We start from the raw sequence: 12,547 nt of genomic DNA on the forward strand, positions 1-12,547 counted from the left end.
TTAGTCGTTATTGATCTAGTGGTCATTGATTTAGTTAATCGTTACTGATGTAGTGGTTATTGGTCTAGTGGTTATTGGTCTAGTTAGTGGTTGTTGATCTAGTGGTTGTTGATCTAATTAGTGGTTATTGATCTAGTGCTTATTGATCTAGTGCTTATTGATGTAGTGGTTATTGATCTATTGCTTAATGATCTCGTTAGTCGTTATTGATCTAGTGGTTATTGATCTAGTGCTTATTGATCTAGTGCTTATTGATGTAGTGGTTATTGATCTATTGCTTAATGATCTCGTTAGTCGTTATTGATCTAGTGGTTATTGGTCTAGTGATTATTGATCTAGTTAGTCGTTATTGATCTAGTAAGTGGTTATTGAACTAGTGGTTATTGATCTAGTGATTATTGATCTAGTTTGTCATTATTGATCTAGTGGTTATTGATCTAGTTTGTCGTTATTGATCTAGTGGTTGATGTAGTGGTTATTGATCTAGTGAATATTGATCTAGTTAGTGGTTATTGATCTAGTGCTTATTGATCTAGTGGTTATTGATTTACATATTTAACCTTCATGATACAGTATATACATTGCAAAATTGTGACTCTTGTTTGATCCCGCTGATGAAGAAGCCAGACGTGGAGATCCTGAGCTGGCGTGGTCACATGTGGTCTGTGGGTTGAGACGCCAGTTGGACGTACTGCCAAGTTCTCTAAAAACAACACTGGAGGAGGTTTATGGTAGAGAAATGAACATTTAATTATCCAGCAAAAGCTCTGGAGGACATTCCTGCAGTCAGCATGCCAATTGCACGCTCCCTCAAAACTTGAGACATCTATGGCATTGTGTTGTGTGACAAAACGACACCTTTTAAAGTGGCCTTTTATTGCCCCAAGCACAAGGTGCACCTGTGTAAGGAGCATGCTGTTTAATTCAAATTCTTGATATGACACACCTGTCAAGTGGATGGATTAACTTGGCAAAGGAGAAATGCTCTTTAACAGGGATGTAAATAAATTTAGTGCCCAGCTCATGGAACACTTTACAATGTTTCATTTATATTTTCATTCAGTATAGATAGACAGTGTGTACAGACAGCTGCAACACTGTCATTTATCACACAACTAATGGAATTGAGTATCAAGGAGTCATTCCTTTTGAGAGAGAATCTTTCCGTCAACAGTCCTTGACAGAGAGAGAAGCAGACAGACTGAAGCCAGACAGGCAGCCATGCAGGCAGCCAGCCAAGCAGGCAGGCAGGTAGCCAGGAAGACAGACAGCCATGCAGGCAGGCAGCCAGGCTGGCAGATAGGCAGGGTGGCAGGTAGCCAGGCAGCCAAGCAGGCAGGCAGGCAGGCAGGTAGCCAGGCAGCCAAGCAGGAAGGCAGGCAGCCAGGCAGCGCCAGCTGGTGAATAGCAAGTAAGTGCTTGAGATAAGCATTTAGAGGCAACTTATTAAAGTCTTGTGGTGCCATTCAGAAGGAGATGGGCTGAGGAACACTTTCAATCAGAACCTTTTTTTGTTTTTTCTAAAGTACGAGGAGATTGTTGAAAGCGCTCTACTGAGTAATGGAATAGAGGCCAAGTACACACACACGCATTCTGTGTCTGTGTGTTTCTGGGTGTGTGTTTCTGTGTCTTTCTGTGTGTGTGTGTGTGTGTGTGTGTGTGTGTGTGTGTGTGTGTGTGCGTGTGTGCGTGTGTGTCTGTGTGTGTATGTTTCTGTGTGTGTGTGTGTGCGTGTGTGTGTCTGTGTCTGTACGTTTCTGTGTTTCTGTGTTTCTGTGTGTGTCTGTGTGTGTGTTTCTGTTTGTGCGTGTGTGTTTGTGTGTGTGTGTTTCTGTGTGTGTGTGTGTGTGTGCGTGTGTGTGCGTGTGCGTGTGTGTATGTGTTCATGCTCTCAATAAGATGAGAAGTGTGGAGCTGAGCGCAGCACGGATCACGCCTCCACACCATACCAACATCAAACTCCTACACCACAGTGTCAGTTTACATGTACATCTAATAGAAAGACCTGATCCTTTTCTAGCTGTGGAAACTCAGTAAACAAAACACTTTCTAGTATTCACCACATCACTAAAACCAGTTCTGCATTCTGGTTACAGTAACTGCCTGAATCAGAATAAAAAAAAACAGGCCTTTAATTTTCTGATATTACAGGAAATTATGTCTGGTCGCGGTAAACCTGAGTAATTTTGCAACTGTGGAAACACAACTCTCCACTCTGTACTCTAAACTCTCACGTTCCACTCTCAGTCTCCGCTCACTCTCCACCGTCACTCTCCACGGTCACTCTCCACTGTCACTCTCCACGGTCAATCTCCACGGTCACTCTCCACTCTCACTCTCCACGGTCACTCTCCACGGTCACTCTCCACGGTCACTCTCCACTCTCCACGGTCACTCTCCACTGTCACTCTCCACGGTCACTCTCCACGGTCACTCTCCATGGTCACTCTCCACGGTCACTCTCCACTGTCACTCTCCACGGTCACTCTCCACGGTCACTCTCCACGGTCACTCTCCACTGTCACTCTCCACGGTCACTCTCCACGGTCACTCTCCACTCTCACTCTCCACGGTCACTCTCCACGGTCACTCTCCACGGTCACTCTCCACGGTCACTCTCCACTCTCACTCTCCACGGTCACTCTCCACTGTCACTCTCCACAGTCACTCTCCACGGTCACTCTCCACGGTCACTCTCCACGGTCACTCTCCACGGTCACTCTCCACTGTCACTCTCCACTGTCACTCTCCACTCCCAATCTCCACTCTCAATTTCCTCTATCACTCTCACCCCATACTCTCCATTCTCCACTCTTCATTCTCCACTCCCCAATCTCACTCTTCCATTCCCTACTCCCCACTCTCCACTATCCACTATCCACCCCCCCTTCCAACCCTCCCCACTCTCACTCTCATTCACCACTCTCCACTCTATGCCTTGTTTGGTCAGGTGCACATCGCCTCTCTCGCTTTTCATCTCCTTTCTCTCCTCTCACGTCTCCTTTCCCCCCCTCTCCTGTCTCCTCTTTCTGAAGTGCTTAAGTAGCACAGTCATTAGACCCTCTCTCCTCACCTGTCCGTCACCTGTCCTCACCTCTCCTCACCCGTCCTCACCTGTCCTCCATACCTCCTTTCAAACTTCTCCAGCCTTACGGGTAAGTTCTCTCCTGGAGGAGCTGTGATTTGATCTCCAAAATAAATGAGTGCAGTGAGATAAAGGAGAAGGACTGTCGTAGTGAGAGGAGGAGAGGGCCTCACATCCTGAGAGAGATAAGCAGGAGGAGAGGGAGTGTGTGTGTGTGTGTGTGTGTGTGTGTGTGTGTGTTTCTGTGTGTTTCTGTGTTTCTGTGTGTGTCTTTCTGTGTGTGTGTGTTTCTGGGTGTGTGTGTTTCTGTGTATTTCTGTGTATGTGTGTGTGTGTGTGTGTTTCTGTGTTTCTCTGTGTGTGTGTGTGTGTGTGTGTGTGTGTGTGTGTGTGTGTGTGTGTGTGTGTGTGTGTGTGTGTGTGTGTGTGTGTGTGTGTGTTTCTGTGTGTGTTTCTGTGTGTGTGTGTGTGTGTGTGTGTGTGTGTGTGTGTGTGTGTGTGTAAATATATGTGTGTGTCAAATAAAATACAATTGTATAAGTCACATGCACCGAATACAACAGTGAAATGCTTACTTAAGAGGCCCTAACTAACAGTACAGTTTAAAACAAATAGAGATAGGAATAAGAGATGAAAGTCACAAGTCATTAAAGATCAGCAGTTAAAAATGTTAAATATATACAGGGGGGTGCCGGTACAGAGTCAATGTGCGGGGGCACCGGTTAGTTGAGATAATATGTACATGTAGGCAGAGATGTTCAAGTGAACTATGCATAGATGACAACAGAGAGTGGCAGTAGTGTGGAGGGGGAGCAATGCAAATAGTCTGGGTAGCCATTTGATTAGATGTTCAGGAGTCTCATGGCTTGGGGGTAGAAGCTGTTTAGAAGCCTTTTGGACCTAGACTTGGTGCTCCGGTACCTCTTGCCGTGCAGTAGCAGAGAGAGCAGTCTCTGACTAGGGTGGCTGGAGTCTTTGACAATGTTTTAGGTCTTCCTCTGACACTGCCTGGTATAGAGGTCCTGGATGGCTGGAAGCTTGGCCCCGGTGATGTACTGGGCCGTTCGCACAACCCTCTTTAGTGACTTGTGGTCGGAAGCCGAGCAGTTACCATACCAGGCGGTGATGCCATCGGTCATGATGTGCTCTCGATGGTGCAGTTTTTGAGAATCTGAGGACCCATGCCAAATCTTTTCAATCTCCTGAGGGGGGAATAGGTTTTGTCATGCCCGCTTCATGACTGTCTTGGTGTGCTTGGTGTTGTGGACACCAAGGAACTTGAAGCTCTCTACCTGCACCACTGCAGCCCCGTCGATGAGAATGGGGGCATGCTCGGTCCTCTTTTTACCTGTAGTCCACAATCATCTCCTTTGTCTTGATCACGTTGAGGGAGAGGTTGTTGTCCTGGCACTACACAGCCAGGTCTTCTGCCTCCTCCCTCCTCCCTGTCTCACTGTTGTTGGTGATCAGGCCACCCACTTTTGTGTCATCAGCAAATTGATGTTGTTGGAGGCATGCGCTGCCATGCAATCATGAGTGAACAGGGGGTACAGGAGGGGGCTGAGCACACACCCCTGAGGGGCCCCCGTGTTGAGGATCAGTTTGGTGGATGTGTTATTATCTATCCTTACAACCTGGGGGCGGCCAGTCAGGAAGTCCAGGATCCAGTTGCAGAGGGAGGTGTTTAGTCCCAGGGTTCTTATCTTTTTGATGAGCTTTGAGGGCACTATGGTGATGAACGCTGAGCTGTAGTCAAGGAACAGCATTCTCACATAGATGTTCCTTTGTCCAGGTGGGAAAGGGCAGTGTAGAGTGCGATTGAGATTGCATCATCTGTGGATCTGTTGGGGCGGTATGCAAATTGGAGTGAGTAATATGGTGTTGATGTGAGCCATGACCAGCCTTTCAAAGCACATCATGGCTATAGATCGTTAGTCATTTAGGCAGGTTCCCCTTCACGCAGATCACGGGGATTGGGACCTGTTCCCGAGGGAGCCATATATCCTCCGCCTCGGGCTCATCAGTGTCATGAAAGAAGAAAAAGGGTTCTGCTAGTCCCTAATGAGTAATCGCAGTCCTGATGTCTAGAAGTTATTTTCGGTCATAAGAGACGGTACCGGCAACATTATGTACAAAATGAGTAAAAAAAATAAGTTACAAACAACGCGGATAAACAAACAAAAATACACAATAAAACGTCTGCCTTCTGCCTTCTGCTCCGGCGCCATCTTGTGCGTGTGTGTGTGTGTGTGTGTGTTTCTCTTTTCTTTCAAAAACAAGGATATTTCTAAGTGACCCCAAACTTTTGAATGGAAGTGTGTATATATATATACATATAGTACCAGTCAAAAGTTTGGGCGCTCAATGGTTTTTCTTTATTTTTATTATTTTCTACATTGTAGAATAAGAGTGAAGACATCAAAACTGTGAAATAACACATATGGAATCACATATGGAATCACATATAGAATCACATATGGAATCACATATAGAATCACATATGGAATCACATATGGAATCACATATAGAATCACATATGGAATCACATATGGAATCACATATAAAATCACATATGGAATCACATATGGAATCACATATGGAATCACACATGGAATCACATATGGAATCACATATGGAATTCTGTTCATCTATGCCGGGGAATTCTGTTCAGAATTCTGTTCATCTATGCCGGGGTACGTGATTGGCAGCTGCCATGGTAGCGGCACTGAAGGCATCTCTTCTGAATTCTTTTTTTTTTGAGTCCATCCTCTTAGAATGGCAAGCTCTCTGGATTCAATTCCTATTGGTTCCACAGGGTGTCAGCAGTCTAAGTTCAAGGTTTCAGGCTTGTAACTTCAAAAAGGAATAAGAAATATCAGTTTTAGTACAGGGACACAGTCTTAATGTTTGCGCACCATGAAGACCTGCTAAAATCAGTTTCCTATTTAACATACTACTTTCCGTAAGATATATTAGTGTTTGATTACATCTTAGGGTATCTGAGGAGTAAATAGAAACATGTTTTGACTTGTTGAAACAAAGGGGTAGAGATTTGGATTCCTTTCTCTACATGTTGAACGAGTGGATTACTCAAATCGATGGCGCCAACTAAACTCACTTTTTGGGATATAAAAAATTATTTTATCTAACAAAACAACACTCAATGTTTTAGCTGGGACCCTTTGGATGACAAATCAGAGGAATATCTTCAAAAAGTAAGTGAATAAACTGTAAATCGCTTTTTCTAAATATATTAAACCTGTGCCGGTGGAAAAATATTTTGATGTGGGGCGAAGTCCTCAAACAATCACATGGCAGGTTTTCACTGTAATAGCTACTGTAAATCGGACAGTGCAGTTAGATAAACAAGAATTTAATCTTTCAGCGATATAAGACACTTTTATATGTACCTAAATGTTTAATTTCCATTATTTTAGGATTATTTATTTGAATTGCACGCCCTCCGCTAGCGGGACACCCATCCCAAAAAGGATATTAAAACCTGTTGCGACTCTAGGGGCAGTATTTTCATTTTTGGAAAAAAAACGTTCCCGTTTTAAACGGGATATTTTGTCAAGACAAGATGCTAGAATATGCATATAATTGAGAGCTTTGGATAGAAAACACTCTAACGTTTCCAAAACTGTAAAGATATTGTCTGTGAGTATAACAGAACTGATGTTGCAGGCAAAAGCCTGAGAAAAATCCAATCCGGAAGTGCCCCATATTTTGAAAGTGCTGCGTTCCAATGAGTCCCTATTGAGCTGTGAATGTCCTATCAACGAGCTTACGCTTTCTACGTATTCCCCAAGGTGTCTACAGCATTGTGACGTAGTTTTACGCATTTCTGTTGAAGAATAGCCGTAGGTGGCTACATTGCGTAAGTGGTCACATGATGGGTGACTCTCGCGTAAAATACAGAGGTAGCCATTACTCCAATCGGTCCTACTGAAAAACTAATTGTCCCGGTGGATATATTATTGAATAGATATTAGAAAAACAACTTGAGTATTGATTCTAAACAACGTTTGCCATGTTTCTGTCGATATTATGGAGCTAATTTGGAATATTTTTCGCCGTTGTCGTGACCTCAATATCCCGGCGATTTCTCAGCCAAACGTGAAGAACAAACGGAGCTACAGTGCCTTGCGAAAGTATTCGGCCCCCTTGAACTTTGTGACCTTTTGCCACATTTCAGGCTTCAAACATAAAGATATAAAACTGTATTTTTTGTGAAGAATCAACAACAAGTGGGACACAATTATGAAGTGGAACGACATTTATTGGATATTTCAAACTTTTTTAACAAATCAAAAACTGAAAAATTGGGCGTGCAAAATTATTCAGCCCCCTTAAGTTAATACTTTGTAGCGCCACCTTTTGCTGCGATTACAGCTGTAAGTCGCTTGGGGTATGTCTCTATCAGTTTTGCACATCGAGAGACTGAAACGTTTTCCCATTCCTCCTTGCAAAACAGCTCGAGCTCAGTGAGGTTGGATGGTGAGCATTTGTGAACAGCAGTTTTCAGTTCTTTCCACAGTTCTTTCCACAGATTCTCGATTGGATTCAGGTCTGGACTTTGACTTGGCCATTCTAACACCTGGATATGTTTATTTTTGAACCATTCCATTGTAGATTTTGCTTTATGTTTTGGATCATTGTCTTGTTGGAAGACAAATCTCCGTCCCAGTCTCAGGTCTTTTGCAGACTCCATCAGGTTTTCTTCCAGAATGGTCCTGTATTTGGCTCCATCCATCTTCCCATCAATTTTAACCATCTTCCCTGTCCCTGCTGAAGAAAAGCAGGCCCAAACCATGATACTGCCACCACCATGTTTGACAGTGGGGATGGTGTGTTCAGCTGTGTTGCTTTTACGCCAAACATAACATTTTGCATTGTTGACAAAAAGTTCCATTTTGGTTTCATCTGACCAGAGCACCTTCTTCCACATGTTTGGTGTGTCTCCCAGGTGGCTTGTGGCAAACTTTAAATGACACTTTTTATGGATATCTTTAAGAAATGGCTTTCTTCTTGCCACTCTTCCATAAAGGCCAGATTTGTGCAATATACGACTGATTGTTGTCCTATGGACAGAGTCTCCCACCTCAGCTGTAGATCTCTGCAGTTCATCCAGAGTGATCATGGGCCTCTTAGCTGCATGTCTGATCAGTCTTCTCCTTGTATGAGCTGAAAGTTTAGAGGGACGGCCAGGTCTTGGTAGATTTGCAGTGGTCTGATACTCCTTCCATTTCAATATTATCGCTTGCGCAGTGCTCCTTGGGATGTTTAAAGCTTGGGAAATCTTTTTGTATCCAAATCCGGCTTTAAACTTCTTCACAACAGTATCTCGGACCTGCCTGGTGTGTTCCTTGTTCTTCATGATGCTCTCTGCGCTTTTAACGGACCTCTGAGACTATCACAGTGCAGGTGCATTTATACGGAGACTTGATTACACACAGGTGGATTGTATTTATCATCATTAGTCATTTAGGTCAACATTGGATCATTCAGAGATCCTCGCTGAACTTCTGGAGAGAGTTTGCTGCACTGAAAGTAAAAGGGGCTGAATAATTTTGCACGCCCAATTTTTCAGTTTTCGATTTGTTAAAAAAGTTTGAAATATCCAATAAATGTCGTTCCACTTCATGATTGTGTCCCACTTGTTGTTGATTCTTCACAAAAAAAATACAGTTTTATATCTATATGTTTGAAGCCTGAAATGTGGCAAAAGGTCGCAAAGTTCAAGGGGGCCGAATACTTTCGCAAGGCACTGTATTTCGCCCTACAAAAATAATATAATGGGAAAAAATGAATTTTGGCTATCTACCTGGGAGTCTCGTGAGTGAAAACATTTGAAGTTCATCAAAGGTAAACGGTTTAATTTGATTGCTTTTCTGATTTTCGTGACAAGGTTGCCTGCTGCTAGCAAGGCATAATGCCTAGGCTATCGATAAACTTACACAAATGCTTGTATAGCTTTGGCTGTAAAGAATATTTTGAAAATCTGAGATGACAGGGTGATTAACAAAAGGCTAAGCTGTGCCTCAATATATTTCATTTGTGATTTTCATGAGTAGGAATATTTTCTAGGGATATTTATGTCCGTTGCGTTATGCTAATTAGTTTCAGGTGATGATTACGCTCCCGCATGCGGGTTTGGGAGTCACAAATCCAAATATATTTTATATTTCAGATTCTTCAAGCAGCCAACCTTCGCATTGATGACAGCTTTGCACACTCTTGGCATTCTCTCAACCAGCTTCACCTGAAATGCTTTTCAAAAAGTCTTGAAGGAATTCCCACATATGCTGAGCATTTGTTGACTGCTTTTCCTTCACTCTGCGGTCCAACTCATCCCAGACAATATCAATTGGGTTGAGGTCGGGTGATTGTGGAGGTCAAGTCATCTAATGCACAACTCCATCACTCTCCTTCTTGGTCAAATAGCACTTACACAGCCTGGAGGTGTGTTGGGTTGTTGTCCTGTTGAAAAACAAATGATAGTGGACTAAGTGCAAACCAGATGGGATTGAGTATCACTGCAGAATGCTGTGGTAGCCATGCTGGTTAAGTGTGCCTTGAATTCTAAATAAATCACTGACTGTGCCACCAGCAAAGCACCCCCACACATCACACCACCTCCTCCATGCTTCACGGTGGGAACCACACATGCGGAGATCATCCGTTCACCTACTCTGCGTCTCACAAAGACACGACGTTTGTATCCTAAAATCTCAAATGTGGACTCATCAGACCAAATAACATATTTCCACCGGTCTAATGTCCATTGCTCATGTTTCTTGGCCCAAGCAAGTCTCTTCTTATTGGTTTCCTTCAGTAGTGGTTTCTTTGCAGCAATTCAATCATGAAGGCCTGATTCACACAGTCTCCTCTGAACAGTCGATGTTGAGATGTTTCTCTAAATTGAACCCTGTCAAGCATTTATTCGGGCTGCAATTTCTGAGGCTGGTATCTCTAATGAACGTATCCTCTGCAGCAGAGGTAACTCTGGGTTTTCCTTTCCTAGTTTTGATTTAGAATGGACCATTATCATGCACCTGTCTCAACAGGGGCAGAGGGGAAAAATACATGACATCTATGCACTTAAATAGCGAATGGAGGATTCTTTTCGCTTGGTCAATTTTCATGCCAGCCAGATAGGCTATATATATACAGTGCCTTGCGAAAGTATTCGGGCCCCCTTGAACTTTGTGACCTTTTGCCACATTTCAGGCTTCAAACATAAAGATATAAAACTGTATTTTTTGTGAAGAATCAACAACAAGTGGGACACAATTATGAAGTGGAACGACATTTATTGGATATTTCAAACTTTTTTAACAAATCAAAAACTGAAAAATTGGGCGTGCAAAATTATTCAGCCCCCTTAAGTTAATACTTTGTAGCGCCACCTTTTGCTGCGATTACAGCTGTAAGTCGCTTGGGGTATGTCTCTATCAGTTTTGCACATCGAGAGACTGAAACGTTTTCCCATTCCTCCTTGCAAAACAGCTCGAGCTCAGTGAGGTTGGATGGTGAGCATTTGTGAACAGCAGTTTTCAGTTCTTTCCACAGTTCTTTCCACAGATTCTCGATTGGATTCAGGTCTGGACTTTGACTTGGCCATTCTAACACCTGGATATGTTTATTTTTGAACCATTCCATTGTAGATTTTGCTTTATGTTTTGGATCATTGTCTTGTTGGAAGACAAATCTCCGTCCCAGTCTCAGGTCTTTTGCAGACTCCATCAGGTTTTCTTCCAGAATGGTCCTGTATTTGGCTCCATCCATCTTCCCATCAATTTTAACCATCTTCCCTGTCCCTGCTGAAGAAAAGCAGGCCCAAACCATGATACTGCCACCACCATGTTTGACAGTGGGGATGGTGTGTTCAGCTGTGTTGCTTTTACGCCAAACATAACATTTTGCATTGTTGACAAAAAGTTCCATTTTGGTTTCATCTGACCAGAGCACCTTCTTCCACATGTTTGGTGTGTCTCCCAGGTGGCTTGTGGCAAACTTTAAATGACACTTTTTATGGATATCTTTAAGAAATGGCTTTCTTCTTGCCACTCTTCCATAAAGGCCAGATTTGTGCAATATACGACTGATTGTTGTCCTATGGACAGAGTCTCCCACCTCAGCTGTAGATCTCTGCAGTTCATCCAGAGTGATCATGGGCCTCTTAGCTGCATGTCTGATCAGTCTTCTCCTTGTATGAGCTGAAAGTTTAGAGGGACGGCCAGGTCTTGGTAGATTTGCAGTGGTCTGATACTCCTTCCATTTCAATATTATCGCTTGCACAGTGCTCCTTGGGATGTTTAAAGCTTGGGAAATCTTTTTGTATCCAAATCCGGCTTTAAACTTCTTCACAACAGTATCTCGGACCTGCCTGGTGTGTTCCTTGTTCTTCATGATGCTCTCTGCGCTTTTAACGGACCTCTGAGACTATCACAGTGCAGGTGCATTTATACGGAGACTTGATTACACACAGGTGGATTGTATTTATCATCATTAGTCATTTAGGTCAACATTGGATCATTCAGAGATCCTCGCTGAACTTCTGGAGAGAGTTTGCTGCACTGAAAGTAAAAGGGGCTGAATAATTTTGCACGCCCAATTTTTCAGTTTTCGATTTGTTAAAAAAGTTTGAAATATCCAATAAATGTCGTTCCACTTCATGATTGTGTCCCACTTGTTGTTGATTCTTCACAAAAAAAATACAGTTTTATATCTTTATGTTTGAAGCCTGAAATGTGGCAAAAGGTCGCAAAGTTCAAGGGGGCCGAATACTTTCGCAAGGCACTGTATATACCTGTTGTACATATAAGCAATGTGCTTAATATTGGGAAAGTAGATAAATGAATATAGCCTATAGTAATGTAGCACAACATGAGCTCATGGGCTCTCATGAAGTGTTTAATTAGACTTTTGATTAGATTTGCATTGATGTCAGAGTGATTAGAGGGACAGTAGAGTGCTGAGTACCAGGCAGTTAAGCACGTTTGGTCGGCTACTAATGACCATCGGCAGCATCAGAGTTTGCAGAAGCCTAATTACCGTGACTAAACGGTCATGTGGAACTTGACTGTCTACATGACAGGTGACCACGGGTGTGGTGGTAATATGGTCACAATAACAACCCTAAATGTAATCTTTAATTTAGCCAATCAGAATTAATGAATTAGAATGAATTAGAGTCGTTTCTGTATCCTAAACCTTAACCATTAACACTGTGAGTGTTGGAATTCCATAACTACTGGAATGGCTGTCATGGGCAATAGATTAAAACGTTTTATTCTTCAGGATTGTTGGTTCCCCTGCGGGACGGTTGAGCTAACATAACCTAATGCGATTTGCATGAGGTTTTAAGTAACAAGAACATTTCCCAGGACATAGGCATATCTGATATGGGCAGAACGTTTAAATTCTTGTTAATCTAACTGCACTGTCCAATTTACA

Source organism: Oncorhynchus mykiss, chromosome 8 (genome assembly GCF_057628025.1).
Source record: "Oncorhynchus mykiss isolate SJ-2025 chromosome 8, ASM5762802v1, whole genome shotgun sequence".
Classification (NCBI taxonomy): domain Eukaryota; kingdom Metazoa; phylum Chordata; class Actinopteri; order Salmoniformes; family Salmonidae; genus Oncorhynchus; species Oncorhynchus mykiss.